The sequence below is a fragment of the Neophocaena asiaeorientalis genome, unplaced genomic scaffold (assembly GCF_003031525.2).
Source record: "Neophocaena asiaeorientalis asiaeorientalis breed wild unplaced genomic scaffold, Neophocaena_asiaeorientalis_V1.1 scaffold44, whole genome shotgun sequence".
Lineage (NCBI taxonomy): Eukaryota > Metazoa > Chordata > Mammalia > Artiodactyla > Phocoenidae > Neophocaena > Neophocaena asiaeorientalis.
The window spans coordinates 700244-707530 of record NW_020173678.1 but is presented as its reverse complement, the minus strand read 5'-3'; positions in this window follow the sequence as shown (position 1 = coordinate 707530).

The window sequence follows — 7287 nt, the reverse complement described above, 5'->3', positions numbered from 1 at the left end:
CCCAAGAAGGGAGAGATGGCAACCTTACACCGATGAGCCATATGATAAAATTTTAAGTAATAGATGTTTGTGACGAATTACTATACAGTTTGAAATTTTAATTAGCTGAAATAACTAGTCATGTATGCTCTCAGACATTTGTTTTGCTCTTCTGCTAATTGTGTTACGTGACAGAGGTACAGAATTCACTTTTTAATTGCTTTATTGCCAGATGGAAGCAGACATCTTTTGTATGTCAAACACCTTAATGAAATTAAGCAGCTTTTAGACTCTGCAGTATGCAATGCCATTTTTTTTTTTGCAGTGCCATTTTATAAGATACTTTCAATGGCATTCTATTCATATTTCTAATACCAAGCACATTGTTAAATCAAAAATTTTTTCCCAAAAGCCCAAGTTTGTGTGTGTGTGTGGTTTCATAACATCTTTATGAAGAACGTTGCCACATACTTAAACTGTGACTCACACTGATGAATTGAATAAATCTAAGTTGGCTCCATGAACTGTCATATTTTCTGATGTTTATTTTCTGATAAAACAATACTATTGGGACTTCCCTGGTGGCGCAGTGGTTGAGAGTCCGCCTGCCGATGCAGGGGACGCGGGTTCGTGTCCCGGTCCGGGAAGATCCCACATGCCGCGGAGCGGCTGGGCCCCGTGAGCCATGGCCGCTGAGCCTGCGCGTCCGGAGCCTGTGCTCCGCAACGGGAGAGGCCACAGCAGTGAGAGGCCCGCGTACCGCAAAAAAAAAAAAACAATACTATTTTCTGTTGGCAGGCTGAGTATTATTCGGGGTGTGCCCTTCTTTGGAATTAATATCAGCACAGGCCTTATTGCCTTGTTATATTTTCTGCTTAACACAGTCAACACAAATTTCGCTCCATAAACTAGGTAGGTATCCAGAGGTGACAGGTCATTCAAGGTGACTTTCCTGGAAGACACATGTAAAATGACTCCGGGCAGATAGGACTCTTTCGGTGTCTCCCAGGCGCACTCAGAGTGACCCCAGAGGCACTAGGGCCACAGTGTGAAAACCAACCAATGATAATTAAGGAAACACACTTCTTTTGTTCTGCTGTGGGTGGGAGGACCAATTTTATAACGGCACATGTGGTGTTATTGGACAGAATTGCAAATAAAGTCAGTATAAGACAAATGTTTACTTTTTGGGTGTGTTGACAGTCATTTGTAAAATGTTTACAAACAGTGATTTAAATTTTTGAATTTTAGCTTTCCAAAAAGTTTGCATATCCTTCTTTTTCTCACTTCATCTCAGAAAGATGAAAACTTGGCAAAGCCTTTTGCAAATTTTTTTCATTAGAGGAAATTAATTCTATCTCTAATCTTTAGCTTTTCTCATCTGTAAGATGAGAAAAGGATTGCTTTAAACTTCTCTGAGGTCTTCCCAAACCTACATGTTCTGTGCTTCCTGCTTTTAAATCTCTCCCTGTCTGGAATATGCTTCAGAATCACACAGGGTGGAGGAGTCTGGAGGAAACTCGTTTGGCCAGGAATTGATCATTATTGAAACCAGTGCTGGGGGCGTGGAAATTCATTATTATTTGGTCTACATCTGATGTGTCTGAAACACTATATTCCATAAGAAAAGCATACAGGGCTTCCCTGGTGGCGCAGTGGTTGGGAGTCCGCCTGCCGATGCAGGGGACGCGGGTTCGTGCCCTGGTCCGGGAAGATCCCACATGCCGCGGAGCGGCTGGGCCCGTGAGCCATGGCCGCTGAGCCTGCGCGTCCAGAGCCTGTGCTCCGCAACAGGAGAGGCCACAACAGTGAGAGGCCTGCGTACCGCCAAAAAAAAAAAAAAAAAAAAAAAAAAAAAAAAAATAGCATACATTTATGTATATATATAATCTGCAATCCTATCCTTTTATTTGCGCCCTAGTTACAGATCTTCAATTCTCCACTGAGCCTTTGGCTCAAATTGGACCCGTCTAGAGCCAAACTGACCAGCTTCCTTGCAAAAAGCCAGTTTCTCTCTTTCCAATTTCCCCGTTGCCTGTGGTGCAGCTGCTTCCTATGCTCAAGATCAGGGAACAATCCATAGAGAACAGACTTGTGGTTGCCAAGGGGGCAGGGGTGGGGGAGGGACGGACCGGGAGTTTGGGGTTAGCAGATGCAAACTATTACATATAGAATGGATGGACAACAGGTCCTACTGTATAGCATATGGAACTATATTCAATATCCTGGAATAAACCATATTGGAAAAGAATATAAAAAAGAATGTATATATGTAACTGAGTCACTTTGCTGTACAACAGAAACTAACACAACATTGCAAATCAACTCTACTCCAATAAAAAATTTTTAAAAAAGAATACAAACTACTAGATATAAAATAAGTTACAAGGAAGTAATGTACAGCAAATGGAATATAGCCAATATTTTATAGTAACTTTTAAAAATTTATTTATTTATTTATTTAATTTATTTATTTATTTTTGGCCGTGTTGGGTCTTCGTTTCTGTGAGAGGGCTTTCTCTAGTTGCGGCGAGCGGGGGCCACTCTTCATCGCGCTGCGCGGGCCTCTCACTATCGCGGCCTCTGTTGTTGCGGAGCACAGGCTCCAGACGCGCAGGCTCAGTAGTTGTGGCTCACGGGCCTAGTTGCTCCGCGGCATGTGGGATCTTCCCAGACCAGGGCTCGAACCCGTGTCCCCTGCATTGGCAGGCGGATTCTCAATGACTGCGCCACCAGGGAAGCCCTATAGTAACTTTATATGGAGTATAATCTATAAAATATCGAATCACTATGTTGTACACCTGAAACTATTGATAATATGATGTTGTAAGTTAACTATACTTGAATTAAAAAGAATAGTGTTCAAAAAAATAAAATCATGCACAGATTTCATATTTATTTATGGGTAAATGGTTACTAGATGTCCTTTTAATTCTTTCAGATTTGGAGGTGGAGGGGAATTGTGGAGTTTGTGTGTTTGTAAGTAGCAGACCTGGCTGCTGTGGTTAAACACGGAACAGGTTTGGGCGGGACGGGAGGTGGTTAAAGCTGAGTGCAGGGCACGGAGTGGGGCAGAGCATCAGCCCAGGGCCCCCAGACCGGAAGGCAGCCCCACTGGGTCAAAATCTGTGCTGATGGATCATTAAAGCCAGGGTGGGGTAGAGGGAGGCACCTGCAGGGAGTTGCGGGGGACAGTGCAGAGAAAGGGAACCCCCCTCCACTGCCTAGTTTATTTCTCAAGGAAAAACCTCTCCCCTCCTAGAAATGGAAGCAGAAATGAAATGTTAGCTGGAGCTGAGGGTGGCAGCAGGGCAGGGAGCCTGGCACTGAGAGAAAACTCCGTGTATGAATGTGGTATCCATCTCCCCTCCTTCCACCTCAAAGTTGCAGGACGGGGAGAGAGAGAAGCACAGCCCGGAGGGTCCAGACCAAGCACCCACACTCAGACTGGCGCCCACCACCCTGGCAAGGCAGGGCCCTGTGCCATCCTGATGACCCCGTGCTGGGTACCTGTCCCACAAAGGGAGAATTGAGTTCATGGTGTCCTCAGGTAAGAAGGTGAGTTTACAGCTGAGCCAGCGAGGAAGGAGTATCAGTTGCCACATTCCAGGAATGGGCCAGATTACTAAAGATTCAAACAGTTTAGGGAAACGGGCAGAAACGAGGCTAATGAAATTCAGTCTCACAAAGCTGGAAGGTCAGCCATTCAAGCAGAATCCATAATACATTTAAATGGAGCCTTAACGGGGAGCACTGCTGAAAATAATGAGGAAAGAGCCCGAGGGCAAGATATATCATCCACAGTCTAGTTGCCAATGGGATTTCCTTCCAGAGCAGCCCAGGCACTGGGGGCTCTCCATAAAGTCACCTCTCACACCTCATTTAGAATCTGGGGGGCAACCCTGGGCTTGCAGCTACTCAGAAAAGGGCTTAACACAAGGCGGAGTCTTGTGTTAAAAGGGGAACGGGAGAAACGAGAGGGAAGGCTGGCCTACAGCTCAGGAACCTGCATTTTCACCCTCTTCCCGAGCTGAGCACAGAACCTTTACCCTTTAGCTCAGGTGTCGCGAGTTTCTGAGAGGGGTTCCCCCAATTCTTTTGATGATTTTGTCCTCAGTCTTTTGCTGACTTGGTTCTTCTCTCTGTTGTGTGTTTTTGCAGCAGAGCTTCTAAATCAATTGCAGGGAGAGAGCTGGGGATTTGAACCAAGAAAAAGGAAATGGAATGATTTTGAAATTAGCATTAATTGAACAGAGTCAGGTACCTAAGAGCTGTGAACAAGCTATGGATACAAATTCATGAAATCTGAAACAGCCTCAGACTACAGACCTGCCGGCAGCAGGCCCAACAAAAGCCCCGACAGATGAGGTGAGAGACCTCATGGAGTGTGCAGCCCGAGATCAGAGCTGTGGAACTCTGTTCCCTTTGCCCAGCTAGAATGCCATTACCCTGTGATTGACGAAATACATTTTGAACCCACATCCTAAGACCCTGCTCTCTTATTCCTATATGCAATTAAGCTATGGATACAAATTCATGAAATCTGAAACAGCCTCAGACTACAGACCTGCCGGCAGCAGGCCCAACAAAAGCCCCGACAGATGAGGTGAGAGACCTCATGGAGTGTGCAGCCCGAGATCAGAGCTGTGGAACTCTGTTCCCTTTGCCCAGCTAGAATGCCATTACCCTGTGATTGACGAAATACATTTTGAACCCACATCCTAAGACCCTGCTCTCTTATTCCTATATGCAATGAGAAAGAGAGAGAGAGAGAGAGAGGAGAGAGAGAGAGAGAGAGAGAGAGAGGGAGAGGGAGGGAGGGAGATCCCCTACACCTGCACTGTCCAATATTATGGCTCTTAGGCACTTAAAATGCAGTTGGTCCTGGAAGTGTAAGGTACACACTTGGGTTCTGAATAAAAAACATAAAATCTCTTATTAATCATTTTTATGTTGTCCATCAACAGATGAATGGATAAGGAAGACGTGGTACATATACGTATATACACACAATGGAATATTACTCAACCATGAAAAAGAATGAAATTTTGCCATTTGCAGCAACATGAATGGACTTGGAGGGCATTATGCTAAGTGAGACAGAGAAAGACAAATAGTGTATGATATCACTTATATGTGGAATCTAAAAAATACAACAAACTAGCGAATATAACAAAAAAGAAACAGACCCCACAGATATAGAGAACAAACGAGTGATTACCAGTGGAGAGAGGGAAGGGGCAGGGGCAAGATGGAGGTAGGGGATTAAGAGGTCAAACTACTATGTATAAAATAAATAAGCTACAAGGATGTATTGGACAGCACAGGGGGTGTAGCCAATATTTTATAGCAACAATAAATGGAGAGTGATCCTTAAAAACTGTGAGTCACTACGTTGTACACCTGAAATGTATATAATATTGTAAACCAACTCTACCTCAGTTTCATAAATTTATGTTGATTATGTATTGAAATGATATTTCTGATATGTTGGGTTACATAAAATATATTCTTAAAATGAATTAACCTTTTCCTTTCCTTTTCTTAAATGGCTACTACGGGATTTAAAGTTCTCACGTGGCTGACATATTGGACAGCCCTCCTTTAGACCTTCAAATAGTGGAACAGATTCCTAGGGCTGCAGTTTGCACTCCCCCTTGTTAAATTCAGGAGACTGGGCGCAAACCGATCAGCCAGAAGTTTGTTTTCACTTTCTTTTCTCAGGAAAATGATCTCAAACTGCTCAGGCCTGATTGTTGTCAATTGGAGTGGACGTTTGGGGCCAATGAACAGTTGCGGTACAGAAATTTAATTAATAATATTGAAGACATGCAGCTGGGAGAAATAAAGGACACAGTGGAGAAGACTAATTCTGTATTATTTCATATCATTTCATATGAATTAAACCCATAAAGTGCACACAAACCTTCACCATGGCTTGGGGGAAACACTGTTATCACAGAGGACAGAAAATCCCATCATTATTCATCTCTGTGCTGCAGGAAACTGAGAAACATTAATCCAAACAGAACACTACACTCTCTGTTGAGCCCCAGACCATTAGATCCGAAAAAAAAAAAAATGCAGAACTCTTTCTGATGGCGGATTTCTTTTTTTCCTGAGTGAGTCAGAGAACAGACTGTGGTTTAAACCAAAGAAAAAAAAATGAAGCCTTCTGTAAACGGGTAAAGGCATGTGGACGGGTATGGAATGATTCATGAAGCTGTGAGACTGACAAGCCCGCCTTTTCTGCCACTGAAAAGCCTGGCATGATGTATAATTCTTGCCATCCAGGTGGCCTCTTATTTGACAGCTGCCCTTTGAAAACCACAGATAAGAGAAGCAGTCACTCAACACAACCTTTTTTATGCTGTTTTTTAAATGAGAAAACCCATTTATATGAACACACACTGAAAAGGAGTTATAAAAACAGCTAAATTTGTATCAGTTTAGATAATTGTAGATACTCCTAGTGTTACAATTTAACAATAAAAGCTATGTGATTCTAAACTATTTTGGGCTTAAGATGGACCACTGAGTGATTTATACACGTTCAGCATCCTTCCTGAGGTCATCTTTTTAAACTTGTTGAAAGTTAAGTGACACAAAATCTTTCATTCTCCACTTTGGAAAAATAGCTCCAATTCTACTTAGAAGAGTCAGCACCATTTTTAACAGGATGTCAAAAATGACCTTGGGTCATGTTGGCAAAGCACAGAGGGGAGAAGACACCTGATCGAAGGTCAAACTTGGCCTGTTTTAAAAAAAAAAAATGTTCTTCCTAAGTGAGCCCCAGAGCTCCCTTTATGTAGAAATAGGTTACCCGGTAGACTTTGGGGTTGACAACTGTTCTAAATTTTACTAATCTTCTCTGGAATGAAACCAGCAGGATTCAAAGAGAAAAGAGTGGTTGGACTAATCCCTGAGTTCTTTTCGTATTAAAAAAAAAAAAGGATTACTCACTTAATGTCATTGTTTCTTTTAAAATTCCTGGCAGTGTTGCTAAATGTATTTAGCTTATGAAACTGATCATAAAGGTTTTCATCAGCTTCATCAAAACATACAAGCCTGCTATATGCCTGCTTCCAAGACTGTTGCTCTAACATGCACTAGAATTGAGAGAGAAAATAGAAAATATGACAGATTTAAAACTACCCTTACGTTTGTTTAACTCTTGTGCTTATCACAGTGCCACAGAAATGTGAGAATTGGGAACAATCTTAGCAAAAGCAACAGGTCAGGGTAGTGATGCGGGACACCAGCAACGGCGCCCCATTTCCTGAGTTCTGAACTTGGCTCTGTGACTTA